Genomic DNA, 15907 nt, shown 5'->3' with positions numbered 1-15907 from the left:
TTCATTGTCTTCCTTTCATGTGTGTGGTGTAATAAGACTTTGTACATTGAAATTTTAATGTACATATAATATGATAATCATTCATGAGGTTTTTTCCAAGTATAATTTATTTATTTGCCCTTTCTCTACCGAATCAAACCTCTTTTGTGATTAAATGCCATATATCCTGTGTGTTGGAAGTAAAGCAAATACTTTAGAAATCACAAGATAATATATAAATATGTCAACATAACAAGTTTCCTTAATTTCCAGCCAGTAACCTTCTTCTCAGGTGATACCTGTTTGTAATTACGTAACCATGACAACCTTAAATGTGCGGATGGGACCTCCTCTGGGGCTTTCTACCTAATCTAGGGTCCAACCTCCCTGTTGAGATAGTCATTCCATACCAATGTCTTCACTGACTCTACTCAATGATTAGTAGGTACAGTCAGCTAACATTTTTCTGATTTCTTGCATGGGTCTGAGAGAAATTGGAAAGAGAGATCAGAATATATAAAATCACTGCTCTTGTAATAGTTGCTTCTTCCAAAGTGTATCCATGACACCTCAAGATTCTTTTGGCCTCCCAGACAGGGTTTGGGTATTAGAGGGGTTATTTCAGAAACATAGGCTGCTGACTATAGTGGTTATCTCTTTGGGTCAGTCCTGTGAAGGCCTGAAATTGTTTCTGAATCACCTTCAGTTTAAACTAGTTTGGGTGACATGTACCTGGTAAAGTCAGCAACTGACCTCAAGACTTTCCAGATCAGATATGATTCAGAGGTTGACTGCTTCAGCACAACAGACATCCCTGGCTAGGGCATGAGATACCTATGAGCTTTCTGCCAGATGAGTGGGCAGTTTTGGGTGGTTTGGTTGACATTCAGAGTTTTGAATTTTACCTAATCCCCTGGGTCATGTTTCAGCCATGCCTTCCTCTCCTCCTAGAATACACAAGTCCACAACTTCCATAACAAATATGTTTATAAAGTAAACCTCTCACATTCCGCTGGGTTCATGGAAGAGCAGTTGTATGGCTGAGTGAATCATAGAAGAAATCTGGGGTGTCTAAGCACACTTTTAATAAAGTCTGAAAAAATTCTGTTGTTTTCGTATTTACCCCATACCTCTCTCCTCAGAGATGCCTGGTGCCTCCATGTCTTCAGCATTTTTGAGGTACTCAAGCTCCAATCTGCTTGTCCCTCATTGCTGTAGAACATCGTATCATAATTCTTCTGGAGAAAAGATGAAGATAACTGTCAGAAGATGTGGGTTCCTGTGCCAGATCTCACATTAACTTCAGGGTTTTAGTTGAGTTTTTTTCTTTGCCCTGGCCTCATCTGTGAAACAGATTATCTAACCCTGACACACACATCTAGAAATGCTGTGAGGCATAAAGAGTTTCTACTTGGGAAATCCTTCTGTGTTTATAAGAGAGAATGAAAGTAAAATGAAATCACCATCAGCAAAAAGTAACACACAATGGGAGACTTAGGTGAGTTGATGGAACGCAGATTTTATTTCTTATCTCCTAAATATTCAACTGCTAGGTTGAGATAAATGTCTATAACACGGGATTCCTGTATAACATCACTGCCCCTTTTGTTCCTGCCTTATGTGTTAGTTTGCTAATAGTTTTACCTCTACTATGATACATCTCATGGTACAAACCTACTTCTTCCTGTCTGTTTATTTTAACCTAGCATATACACATATCCATAACAGTTGTTATTACAAAGAAAATTTCTATCTGCTGTAATACAATACAAAGTACCATATGATGATTAATTTTGTGTCCACTTGTCTAGGGCATGGTATCTGGAATATTTGGCCAAATGTTACTCTATATGTTTCTTTAAAGCTATATTTAGATGAGATTAGCATTTAAATCAGTAGAGTTTGAGTAAAACAGAATACATTCCATAATGTGAGTAGGCCTCATTCATTCCACTGAAGACCTTAATAGAAAAAAGGACTGATCTCCCCCAGGGAAGAAGGAATTCTGCAAGCAGACTGCCTTCAGACTTGAACTGTAACTTTTCCCTGAGTCTCTAGCCGATCAGTCTACCATGCAGATTTTGTGCTTGCTAGCCTCCACAGTCACAGGAACAAATTCTTTAAAATACATCTCCCTCTCTCTTATATATGTAGATAGATACACACATGCACACACATACACATGCACACACACACACATCCAATTTTTTCTCTTTCTCTGAAGAGCCCTAATACAAACCACAATTCTTGTCTTCCACAAGTGAACTGTTAAATATACCTTTTGGCCTTTTATTTATATTAACTATTACTCAGCAGCTTGTGCAATGGAAGTAAATTCTGTAGTAATATGTACTTTTGATAAAAATCTTCATTGATAGATGATAGATACTTGCAGCCAACATCCCCAAAATATAATCTCTGTTTGGTTTAACACATGTAAAGCCATGTTCATTTTCATTCTCTGTGACTGCTGCAATCAAATATCCTTATTCCAATAGCTATTGAATGTTCCCTAGCATAGGACTCTGGATTAAAAATACCTGTATTTTTCCATTGAAAAATAATTCTCAGACATGCACAAAAACGCATGTTCTTCCCTGTTTTTAAAACAGTTTAGAATTATACCAACAGGCAGAGGACAGAGTGACCAAATTCCTATAATTAGTCTCCTGTATACAATCTCTATTTGCTTTCCATATACAAATTATCTGGCACATAGTAGCTCCAAGGAATGTTGTTGCCTTTTAGTTCTGTCTTTCATCTCCCAAAGAGGCATAATTTTGTCTGAATTAAATCCCAGAGTGAACAAAGAGAGTGTTTGAGAATGTAACCCCTCCTAGTCCTTCAACATAAATGAAAAGATAGAGAATGTGTAACCCCAACAAGGGAACTAAACACGTGTTAACATACCTGTTCCTCTGACAGGCACTAGAAATGAAGTCCAAAACAGACCGGTTTTGAAGGAACTCAATTTTTGCCTACTGTCCCAGCTTTCCAGCTTTTCTTTCAATGCATATAAAAATTTTTCTACACAACAGACTGAATGAGTACCTGGAATATTCTTTTGTTTTCTCCTAGATAAAAGGCAGCCCAGTCCAAGACAGACTGTACCAACTTTTCTTCAAAGTAAAAATTCATCTGTACATGTGAATATGCCCCCAAACTACTTATGTCAAAGCAAGATCGGGACCCAAAACTTGGAATTTCTTTATTATTTATTGCATCAGTTTGAAAAGGAGGCACAAAACATATTACATTATGTTGAGTGAAGGAAACGGATTCCATCCATGTACTCTGACATTGTTATTTCATATCACTGTCTCTGCATTGGGTGCCTGCCATGTTCAAGGCACCGTGATCTTCTTTTCTTGTATGAACTCATTTATGCCTTACAATAACCCCGTCTAAATGGTATTAGCATTCCTATTCTTCTAAGGAGGAAGTTGAGGTTCATGTCTATAAAAAAATTCCCCAAAGTCACCCTTAGCTACTAAATCCTGAGCCAGGAGTTACCTAAGGGATTTTCTGCTTGCACATTCTATGCTCTTTTCCCGATGATGATCTTTCTGAAGGATGAATGCATCAAAGTGGTAATGAGATGAGACCTCTCAGTCCAAAGAGATATGAGACCTTCATCATCAGCATCTTCAAGAGGTGGTGTTGTGTAGGAGCTCATGCATGTGTGCATGGCTCAGTGTGGCCAGAGGGAGAATATTAGCTTATAGTTTCTGGTAAGCACTTTCATTTTTATAACGTACTTCATTATCAGGAAGTTTCTTTAGGATTAGCTGCGGGAAGTTTTTCAGAGAGGTACTACAATATAGTGTTTAGTTGCATAAATACTAAAGCTGGACCACCTGTGCTGAAATCTCAGACTCTGACATTTAGTAACTGTATGGCTTGACAATTTACTTATATCTCCACTCTTCTATTGCTACATCACCAAAACAAAGATAATAATACTATCTACCTCCCTGGATTTCCGTGAGGGTAAAATGAATAAATATTCATAGAGTGCTTATTAGAATGCTATAAAAACGTTAGGCCCTCTTATCAAATGTGTTTTCTCTACTGGCACATGTATATGATTTTCTCCCTTTCATGTGTTTATTTAGTGATTTTGCTTGCATGATTTCTAAATGCTTTTTCATGCATTGATTTGAGAGATTTTTATCATGCACTAATATGATACAGATATTGATTCTGATGCTAGAATAAAATAGTAAACAAAAGTGGCAAAATATTTTGTGCTTTTGGAGCATTTGAGGAAAAGATATATTTGTGAGTCTTCTATTGAGAATGGCCTCAGGAGTCAGGAAATCAGTCTAGCTCAACACAACAAGTATGTTTGAGGTCTTCTACGTTTTACACATTCTTCTAGGAACTTGAGGTAGAGTAGGGAACAAAATAGATACAAATCACTGTCCTCATGGACCTTACATTATAGTGGGGGAAGAAAGAAGCCATAAATAAAATACATCCATAAATGAAATAGTATATAAGAAGATGATCAGTGCTATTGAGAAAAGAAACATTCAGCTTTCTGGATGTAGAAAACAGTTTCTTCATAAAGCCCTTTGGGGTCCTGGCCAGTTTGGTCACACAGTATATGTTCCAGTTGGATGTTTTAAGATGACAGTATTGAGAGGCAATAAAAGGAACCTTGAATGTAAAAAGCCTATATGGCTATTAAACAACTACTGGGACCAGAATGTTTTGTATTCTGTAAAAACAGTATGCTTTGAATGGCCTCTCAACTATTTGTGGACACACAATAGTTGAAAAGAAAACCAGATTTTTCAAAAAAGTCAGTATAAATCTCATTGTATTAGTCAGGCTTCTCTTAGAGGGACAGAACTAATAGAATACTTACTAAGTATTAACTTACAGGATCACAAGATCCCGCAATAGGCTGTCTGCAAGCTGAGGAGCAAGGAGAACCAGTCTGAGTCCCAAAACTGAAGAACTTGGAATCCAATGTTCAAGGGCAGGAAGCATCAACCATAGGAGAAAGATGTAGGCTGGGAGGCTAGGCTAGCCATAGAGAACTTTGCAAGTTTTTCTTTCTGCTTTATATTTACTGAAAGCTGATTAGACTGTGCCCAACAGATTAAGGGTGCATCTGCCATCCCAGCCCACTGACTTAAATGTTATTCCCTTTTGGCAACATCCACACAGAATACTCAGAATTAATACTTTGTATACCTCAATCCAATCAAGTTGACACTCAGTACTGACCATCACACTCAAAAAATAATTTGTCTCTGATTCTGAACTTTCTGTAATGCAAAACCAAATAAACTTAAGGCTCTAAAAAAGGGATATTCCTGAAAGAGATGTCAACAGAAGGGTACAGGGCAGAATAGAAAGCTTCAAGCTCCTCCTGACCAATATAAATACTAAGGAAAAAAAAAGTAGTGTTGTGGGGACTCTAGAAACCAGTTAAGGAGCTGCAGCAATCCAAAAAAACCCCAACCAAGAAAAAGTCATATTCAAAACAATAGAAAAGTATGTGACATTTTTGCTCTCCCTTGTCTCACCACCTTCATGTTGCAGTATGACATGGTCAGATAGTGGCCTCCCAATTACCAGTTCCTCCTTTGTAACAGAAAAAACAATGTAGGCACTACACAAGGATGCCCTCTCTCACCACTCCTATTCAATATAGTATTGGAAGTTCTAGCCAGAGCCATCAGGCAATTAAAAGAAATAAAGGGTATTCAATTAGGAAAGGAGAAAATCAAATTTGTCTCTATTTGCAGATGCAGCCCAAAATCTCCAGAAACTGATAAGCAACTTCAGCAACGTCTCAGGATAGAAAATCAAAGTGCAAAAATTGTAAGCATTCCTATACACCAATAACAGACTTAAATAAAGCCAAATCAGGAAAGAACTGCTGTTCACAATTGCTACAAAGAGAATAAAATACCTAGGACTACAACTAACAAAGAATGTAAAGGACCTCTTCAAGGAGAACTGCAAACAACTGCTCAACAAGATAAGACAGGACACAAACAGACGGAAAAACATTCCATATTCATGGTTAGGAAAAAATCAATATTGTGAAAATGGTCATACTTCCCAAAGTAATTCATAGATTCAATGCTATCCCCATCAAGCTACCAATGACTTTCATCACAGAACTGGAAAAAACCACCTTAAACTTCATATGGAACCAAAAGAGAGCCTGCATAGCCAAGTCAATTCTAAGCAAAAAGAACAAAGCTGGAGACATCACACTATCTGACTTCAAACTATAGTACAAGGCTACAGTAATCAAAACAGCATGGTACTGGTACCAAAACAGAGATATGCACTATTGGAACAGAACAGATGCCTTGAAGGCAATGCCACACATCTACAACCATCTGATCTTTGACAAACCTAACAAAAACAAACAATGGGGAAACGATTCTCTGTTTAATAAACGGTGTTGGGAAAACTGGCTAGCCATGTGCAGAAAGCAGAAACTGGACCCCTTCCTGACACCTTACACTAAAATTAACTCCAAATGGATTAAAGACTTAAACATAAGACCTAACACCACAAAAACCCTAGAAGAAAACCAAGGAAAACCATCTAGGACATAGGCATAGGCAAGGACTTCATGACCAAAACACCAAAAGCATTGGCAACAAAAGCCAAAATAGACAAATGGGACCTAATTAAACTCCAGAGCCTCTAAACAGCAAAAGAAACAATCATTAGAGTGAATTGGCAACCAACAGATTGGGAAAAAATTTTTGCAATCTGTCCATCTGACAAAGGACTTTTATCCAGAATTTACAAAATCTAAAAGATTTACAAGAAAAAAACAAACAGGCCCATTCAAAAGTGGGCAAGGATAAGAACAGACACTTTACAAAGGAAGACATCTATGAGGCCAACAAACATATGAAAAAAATGCTCATCACTGGTCATTATAGAAATGCAAATCAAAACTACATTGAGGCACCATCTCACGCCAGTTAGAATGGCAATCATTAAAAAGTTGGAGACAACAGATGCTGGAGAGGATGTGGAGAAATAGGAACACTTTAACACTGTTGGTGGGAGTGTAAATTAATTCAACCATTGTGGAAGACAGTGTGGCGATTCCTCAAGGACCTAGAAATAGAAATTCCATTTGACCCAGCAATCCCATTACTGGATATATATCCAAAGGATTAGAAATTGTTCTATTATAAGGACACATGCACATGAATGCTCGTTGCAGCACTATTTACAATAGCAAAGACCTGGAACTGACCAAAATGCCCATTGATGATAGACTGGACAGGGAAAACGTGCCATATATACACCATGGAATATTATGCAGCCATCAAAAACAATGAGTTCGTGTCCTTTGTAGGACATGGATGAACCTGGAAACCATCATTCTCATCAAACTTACAGAAGAACAGAAAATGAAATACCGCATGTTCTCACTCCTAGGCGGGTGTTGAACAATGAGAACACAGGGACACAGGGAGGGGAGCACTACATACTGGGGTCTGTTGGGGGGAATAGGAGAGGGACAGCGGGGGGTGGGGAGTTGGGGAGGGATAGCATGGGGAGAAATGCCAGATATAGGTGAAGGGGAGGAAGGCAGCAAACCACACTTCCACGTGTGTACCTATGCAACAATCTTGCATGTTCTTCACCTGTACCCCAAAACCTAAAGTGCAATAAAAAAACAGACAAAGGAGGTCACTATATGATGATAAAGGGGTCAATTTAGCAAGAAGATATAATAATTTTAAATATAGATGCACCTGACATGGGGACACCCAAATATATAAAGCAAAGATTATTAGAACTAAAAAGAGAAATAGGCCCTGATACAAATATAGCTGGAGACTTCAATACCCCACCTTCAGCCTTGGACAGATTTTCCAGACAGAAATTCAACAAAAAATCAGACTTAATTTGCACTATAGACTAAATGGATCTAATAGATATATACAGAACATTTTATCCAACAGCTACAGAGTACACTTTTTTTTTCTTCAGCACATATGTCATTCTCAAGAATGGGCCATATGTTCAGTCAGATAACAAGTTCTCAAAGCATGCAAAAAAATAAAATTTTCTGATAACAATGGAATAAAACTAGAAATTAATAACAAGAAGAATTTTGTAAACTACACAAAACATGGAAATGAAACAATATGTTCCTGAGTGACCAGTGGGTCAACGAAGAAATTAAGAGGAGAATTAGAAGAGTTCTTGAAACAAATGCTAATGGAAACACAACACACCAAATCCTTGGGATATAGCAAAAGCAGTACAAAGAGAGAAGTTTATAGCTACAAGTGCCTACATCAAAAAAATGGAAACACTTTAAATAAACAACATAATGATGCATCTTAAAGAACTATAAAAGCAATAGCAAACCAAACCCAAAATAACTAGAATAAAAGTAATAATAACAATCAAAACAAAAATAAATGAAAATTAAATGAAAAAAAGCAACAAAGAAAATGTTGGTTTCTGAAAACGAACAAAATTGACAAACTTTAGCCAAACTAAGAGAAAAAAGTGAGAAGACACAAATAAATAAAATCAGAGATAAAACAGGAAATATTAAAACTGATAGTTTATAAACTGGAAGGATCATTAGTGACTACTGGGAGCAACTATATGATAATAAATCAGAAAATTTATAATAAATGAACAAATTACTAAACACATACAAACTACCAAGATTGAATCAAGAAGAAATTCAAAACCTGAACAGATCAATAACAAGTAATGAGATTGAAGCCATCACAAAAAGTTTCCCAGGAAAGTAAGAATGATGACTTCTTACTTTCAAACAAGAAAGTAATCATGACTTCTTACATCAGACCAGAATTTGATGACTTTACTGTCAAATTGTACCAAACATTTAAAGAACTAACACCAATCCTATTCAAACTATTTTTTAAAATGCAGGAGTAGGGAATACTTCCAAACCTATTCTACAAAGTCAGTATTACCATGATGCCAAAACCAGACAAAGACACATCCAAAAAAGAAAACTACAGGCCAATATTCTGATAAATATTGATACAAAAATTCTCAACAAAATATTAACAAACAGAATTCAACAATGCATTAGGAATATCATTCCTCATGACCAAATGGGATTTATCCCTGGGATGCCAGGATGGGTTAACATATGCACATAAATTGATGTGATACATTATAGCAATAGAACAAAGGGCAAAAACCACATTATCATTTCAATTGGTGCTGAAAACGCATTTGATAATATTTAGCATTCCTTTGTGATTAAAAACCCTAAAAAATCTGGGTATAGAAGAAATGTACCTCAACATAATAAAAACCATGTATGACAGACCCATAGCTAGTATTGTACTGAATGGGGAAAAATGGAAAGCCTCTCCTTTAAGATTTGGAACACAACAAGAATGCCCAAATGTTGAATCATCACTGTAATTCGACAAACATCCTAGCTAGAGCAATCAGATAAGAGAAAGAAACAAAGGGCATCCAAATCAGAAAGAAAAAAGTCAAATTATTTTTATATGCAAATAATATAATCTTATATTTGGGAAAACATGAAGACTCCACAAGGAAACTATTACAACTGATAAACAAATTTAGTAAAGTTGCAGGATACAAAATCAACATATGAAAATCAGTAGCATTTCTACATGCCAACAGTGAACAATCTGAAAAAGAAATAAAAAGTAATCTCATTTACAATAGCCACACATAAAAATAAGTACGTAACAATTAACACAAGAAGTAAAAGATCTCTAGAAAGGAAACTAGAGAAAGAAAACTATAAAACGCTGATGAAAGAAATTGACGAGGGCACCAAAAAATGAAAAGATGTTCCATGTTCATGGATTGTAAAAATTAATATTGTTAAAATGTCCACACTACCCGAAATAATCTACAGATTCAGTGCAATCCCTATCAAAATACCAATGATATTCTTCACAGAAATGGAAAAAGACCATATATTACCCTTTTGAATTTAGTTAATGTTTACACATTTTTGTAAGATTAATTTTTACAATCTTTCTATAACTTGCTTAAACCTCTAGTTTTATCTTATCATATTTAACATAATCCCTCATCCGCTGGGCAAAATTTATATTTCCATCCTGTCTTATAATCTTTTATAAAAAATCACATTTTACCATTTTTATATGCCTTGCATATAAAACTGTTTAATAATCTGAAATACATGTTGCACCGTTAACTCCTAGGAGCTTTTACTTTTGATGAAAAACCTGGTTAGTACATGATTTTAATCATGTACCAGATGTGGAACCTAGGACCAAGACAGAAGTACAGATAAAGTCTGACTCTTTCCAGTTTCCAACTCCACATGTCCCAGGCCTTACCTATCTGTAAAGCAGATAATATACAAACTTAGAACATTTAGCAAACCTAGTATCTAAGTTGTGTGATTCAGACCACCTATTTGCATTTCGATGATACTTGCATTTTATCAATAATCCTTAAGACTATCCTATTTCTTAAAGATTAAAGTCACATGAACTAAAAATATTCGATTTAAGTACTTATATTTCTTTCAGCCAATTAATTTGAGCTTTTAATAAACATTACACATAACCCATATATAGTGACACAAACAGACAGAAGATTCAGCACTTGTAAGATTTTTTATTTGCCACTCTATTGGATTACTGGATTCAGTGTGGAGCCCTTGGAGAAACAGGGTCAGGATAGTATGCACTTTTAGGGCCTAATAAGCAAGCACAGCTGAAGGCAAGAATAGATCCCTAAAATTAAAGGTGCCACTTTATACTGGACTTTGGATCCCCAGAAGGAGAGAGATACTACGACAGAAGACAGTGCAGTGCTTCTACCATGCATTTCATTACAAGGCAATGCAAAGCCAATTGGTTTATTTTGTAATCAGCCCATATCCCATTGAAGTCTCATCTCTTTGTGGAGTGTGAGGATGTTTTCATATCTTTCAGGCAGCCAAGAGCATACTTCTCTGGTTTATAACTACTATTAGCCATTCCTTAAAGTGTATTTTTTACCTAATTATTACACATCAATGTTCTCTCCCAATGTGAAGTAATTTGATAACGCCAAAGCACAAAATGGTCAGATAAAACAATGCAAAACAGAACACGGTCTGTGGTACCTCCTCTATTTTTCCCACGTAGTCCCCTGCTACCAGAAGGTATCTTAGGGCCTCTTATGTATACATTAAGACAAAAAAAGTGTAGAAAAATAATTCAGTCAAATGAGAAGAATAAAATCTTTTTCCAGAAAAACAAGATCCAAAAAGAGAAAAACATAAAGGCCTTTTAAATATACCTATAATTTCAATATCCACTTTTAATTAAGCTGAGCTGTTTTTTAAAAAAATCATTTTCAATCCCCTGTTACTTGAATTTAGCCAGGCCAAGCAGTTAAGATTTTAGGCTTTTGAAATTTACAAAAAGTAACCTCACAGGTGAAACAAACAATTAGGTTATGACTTAACCACGAGTATATCAGATATTTTCAAAGGTGGTGATAGCCAGCTTTTGAAACCATTGTCACAAAATTGTGACCAAGATGGTGAAAGAGATCTGATCCAACCAACTTCATTTTGTTTTCAGCCCCCACGCTGTCCCTGCTTATCCCTGGGTGTAGGCTGAATCAACTTTGAGAGGAGTCTGGTCTACAGTTTATAAACGGAGATGTTTATAACAGTTTAAAACAATGATGATAATCGACCCTTTTTAAGATATGCTACTCTCTTGCCTGGTGACTAGACCAAGAAACTAGCCACAAGATTAAAAACCATGGCTTAGGAGTCATGCAGCTGGAGGATGCAAGATTCTGATCCTCCCTCAACTGCTCTCAAGATCAGTGCTTAAGATATTTTGTAATCCCTGTCCTTGATGGACCAGTTGGCACCACCCAGATTGACAGACTGGCTTATTTGATCTTGTGGCCCTCACCCAGGAACAGACTTAGCACAAGAAGACAACCACCATTGTAAAATGACTGAGATTAAAAGTATTGCTACGTGGTTACAGGTCATATTCCCAAGGACATGAATCAAAATGGAGTCCTGTAGCCAAGTTTGTCACTGACCATTTTGTTGGGTTGGCTTCAGCAGCAGGTTTATGGGGTCTTGGACCTGCATTTTAACCCAAGATACCCTTTATTTTGGCAGAACCATAAAGAAAGACATACAAAGCACACCAGATTAGCTATAGCTTAAGACCAATCTCACAAATCCTTTGTCATTAATTAAAACTTTACAGAGAATATAAACAATGATTCTTATTATCCCTTTTATTGGTTCACACAAGGAGAGAGGCCAAAAGCTCAACTGGTAAGAAATTTGTACCCTTTTGCTGGCATGTCAGGCTTCTGGGTTCCCTTCCTCACTAGCTCAACTCTAAGGAAAGCATTTTAAGGTTTGGAAAATTAACTTTCCCAGGGTGGAAGAATGTTATAAAAGAGTCATTTTAAAGTGGGAAAGAAGGAAAAACATCACAGAAAAGTCTAGGGGGTCCAATTAGGGTTGTCAAGAGGTTTTGACTCTCTTCTTATTGGGATGGTGTTTCTGCTATTTCTCTGCTTTTCCTATTTCCTCTATTCCCTCTTGGTCTACTATAGGAGACATATTGCTCATCTTCAGAATTCTCTGCTGCTTGCAGATCTGCCTGCATCTCATCTGCAGTTAGGGTTTGGCTTAGGAGCAGCATAACATTCCTCTATTTTTGCAGAATATTCAGGAAACCGGAGAGAATAATGGGTGAAACAGGAGGATTTTATTAAGTTGACCACAGCTCAGTGGATTAGCTTCCAAAGGCTGAGCAAAGGAGAAATAAAATGGGGTACTTTTTATACATCCAGGATGATGTAGCAGCTAACAGGTTTACAGAAGCCAGAACAAAGAACAGTTCATTAATGTGTACGTTACATTTGAAAAACAGCATTTTGAGAAATACGTTGTATGTTCTTTGGGTGTTATCTTGCCCTGTGACCTTGCAGCTGGTCAGCAAGAAAAACAGGAGTCTTGCGATGCCTGGGAACTTTTCTGAGAATGTGGGGAGAATAGATAAGGTTTTTACAGGGATTTAGTTAATTTTAAGCAGAGCTGGGGGTTAGGTTTTATATTAAATAGCATACAACACAGCAAAATTTATTATATAGCAACTACAAATTATAAGGTTTTGTTTTTACTATTATTGCTATTATTTAATTCCCTTCATCATGAGAGGTCAAATACCTAAGTTAAATTATGGAAAGCTTCTATATACCTATCAGGGTCATCATAAAAGTGGCCTAAGTCTCCTTTTATTTGCCTAACATCCTATAATGAGAAGGGAACTTCAAGGGGTACCAAATAAAGGGGATCCTTAGATGTTCCCTGATGGAATTCACTTGAATTGCCTGGCAAATTATTAAAGAACTATTAGGGAAAGTTATAAATAATAGTCTCAAACCTTTTGCAAGGCAGAAAGGTTTTATTGGGACTAGCTGAAGGCAGCCACCTCATTTACATTAGCATAGGAAACAGAGATGATAAAAGGCTTTCCCAGTTTAAGTCTGTTTATCCCACATCCCTTTGTCTCTACTCTGTTTACTCTTGTAAACTTTGTGCTGGATGGCCCTTTCAGGTGGAAAACATCTGTTGTAAAATCTGACTGAATAAATGTGTGATGGACAGGGAGTCTTGGTCTGTTAGTTGCATTTTGCCCTCTGAAATCATCCGACTACCATCCGTAGCCCACTTGACTCACTGTAATGATGTGAAAGTGCATTTATTCATCCATTGTTGAGTCAGGATCTGCAGACCAGACCTCTGCAGGTGGTGATAAACATCTCACCTCCCCTGGAAGCTTCCTCTCTAATTTGGGGGGATTATTCTCTTTTGGCCTGCCTGATACGATTGCTAAAAGAGCTGGGTTAATTTTGCAACACTTGCAAAAGTCTAGTAAAAAGGCCATGCCCTTGTGCAAAAGAGAATGAGCCACTTTTTCTTTAAAGTCTCAGAGATAAAGGAGTACAAGTGCTTCAGAATGCACTTCAGAGGAGCAAAGCCTGAAGGTAGTACCCATCTAGAAAGAGGAGGGAGTAAAAGGCACCCCTTTAGTCTCCTTCCTTTTAGTGTGTGACCCAGGGTGAAAAGGAAGACAAAGGAAGTGTCCATCAATCTGTTTTCCCTCCCTGGTTCCTGGGAGGGCACCCTGTTAAATGTGCCACTCATGGTTGTAGGCATGACCCTCCAAGCAATGGCACTGGAGAAACCAGGCAATTGGGGCTACTCACACTCACCCAAGTAGCTCTAGTCCTCTGCCTGTGATTTCTCTTTAACTTCCTAAACTTGTGTGACTTGTGTACCTCCCTAAAAAAAAAAAAAAAAGAAGAATCTTGAGAAATACTATATAAAAGCAAGCTCCTTTAATAAAGGAAATGTGCTAGATTGCCTGCCATTATGGCCCATGCTAAAGCATTCACCCTTAGAAAAATGGTTCCAGTTAACTTCTGAACCCAAAATCCCCTTACTAATTAAGTACTGTCTTAATTGGAAACAGAATAGGTGCCTGAAAGGGACATGGGGACCTAATGGTAATTTTCCTACTGATGAGACAGTATTAGGACTAAAATTGGGCTACGGAAGACATTTAACTCCTAATTGTTGAAGGTAGAGCTTTTCCATTCACAGAAAGAGCTTGGAGGTTGATTTCTAGCAGCATGAAAAGAGAGAATTGGAAAACTGCAGTGTTACCATAAAAAAATAACCCACAGTGTGTCTCAGGAAGGGGATTTCTATTTCCACTAGGTGATGCTGTTGGCTTAGAAATACCATGTGCTTGGCAGAGACCCGGTAGTGAGAGGGATGCTTATTGAGTTACTGCCTGTGGCATTTGTTGATTTTTCCTAACAGAACTGTTTCCCTAAACTGTGAAAATTCTTGCACACTTCATGCACAGAGAGATTAGAAGACATAATGACCATGAATAGAAAAGAAAGGAAAATTTGGTGACAGGATAGCTGAAAGAGCCCTGAGATTAAAGGCTATGTTTGAAGTTCATGCCATACTCACCACTTTGATATTTCTATCTTCCATTTTGATCCGAATCTCAAGACAGCCACCAAAATAAAATGGCTCCATTGTCTGGGGTATATACCCTGGTTCTTTGTCACTGCTGAGAAAGAATTCAAGACACAGGCACACACAAGGAGTAGAATGGCAGTTACCAGAGACTGGAGGAGGGAAAGGTAGATGAAGAAAGGGGAGACATTGGTCAACAGGTATAAAGTTACAGTTAGATAGGAAAAATAATGTCTGGTGTTCTATTGCAAAGTAAGATGACTATTGTTAATAATAATGTATATTTTAAATAACTAAAAGAAAGAATTTTAGATATTCTCACCATAAAGCAATTGTAGATGTTTGAGGGGATAAATGCTTTGATGCTTTTACAATGGGTACATGTATAAAAACATCACATTGTACCTCATAAATACATCAAATTATTTGAAAATTAAAAATTAAGGTGACATCAGCAAGATGGCTGAATAAAATTACTTGGCACTTGTTTCTCCCCACAAAAGATAGCAAAACAATGAATGAACAACTATATTTTGACTGGAGTGACTGAGGAAAATGTTGGCGAGCACCAGGGGAGCAGTGAAATTCCAGTGGAACACAGAAGCTCAAGACAGCACCATAGAAAGGAGAATAAAGCATCCTGCCTCTGCTACAGTCTCTCCCCTACTAGGATCTTCTTAAAGTCAGGGACGACCTCTTATTATGGAAGAAAGATAAGCTGGAGATACCCAGCAGTCCCAACTGCTTCCACAAACACAAGAAATTCTTGCTACAGAAGAGCCCTGTAGTCCTCACAGATCCCAAATTCACTTTTGAGAGTAGTCAGCAGTTCATGCAGCTGCATTGTCTCAGAGTAGTGCCAACCTATAGTATATCTCACACCCACAA

General features: G+C 37.2%; 1 long non-coding RNA gene across 1 annotated transcript; it reads left to right on the top strand.

Annotated features, from left to right (window-relative positions):
- The first annotated feature begins 1121 nt into the window (after positions 1–1121).
- LOC144581146 (uncharacterized) lies at positions 1122–7367 on the top strand. Its single transcript, XR_013531677.1, has 2 exons — positions 1122–1477; positions 5742–7367. It is a non-coding gene; the product is annotated as an uncharacterized LOC144581146 (long non-coding RNA).
- Positions 7368–15907: the final 8540 nt, after the last annotated feature.

This window comes from Callithrix jacchus, chromosome X (assembly GCF_049354715.1).
Source record: "Callithrix jacchus isolate 240 chromosome X, calJac240_pri, whole genome shotgun sequence".
NCBI lineage: Eukaryota > Metazoa > Chordata > Mammalia > Primates > Cebidae > Callithrix > Callithrix jacchus.
This window is presented reverse-complemented; position numbering and strand designations above follow the sequence as displayed.